The sequence below is a fragment of the Strigops habroptila genome, chromosome 10, assembly GCF_004027225.2.
Source record: "Strigops habroptila isolate Jane chromosome 10, bStrHab1.2.pri, whole genome shotgun sequence".
In the NCBI taxonomy this organism is placed as follows: domain Eukaryota; kingdom Metazoa; phylum Chordata; class Aves; order Psittaciformes; family Psittacidae; genus Strigops; species Strigops habroptila.
Genome location: NC_046359.1, coordinates 23,545,922 through 23,546,126, shown reverse-complemented (window position 1 = coordinate 23,546,126; position 205 = coordinate 23,545,922).

Below are 205 nucleotides of genomic sequence, written 5' to 3'. Positions count from 1 at the left end.
GACTTTCTTCCTGATTTTCTTCTTTCTTTTCTTAAGGAAAGTGTTTTATTTCAATTAATTTCTATCTTCTGTAGTAGCTGATAAAATTGAGAAATGGTAGACGATGAAGATATTCAGCAGTTAGCCTTCTCAGTAAAAAACTGATCTATTCCCAGCTGAAGTCAATGGAAGAACTACTGTCAACATCATCAGTGGAAATTTGTTT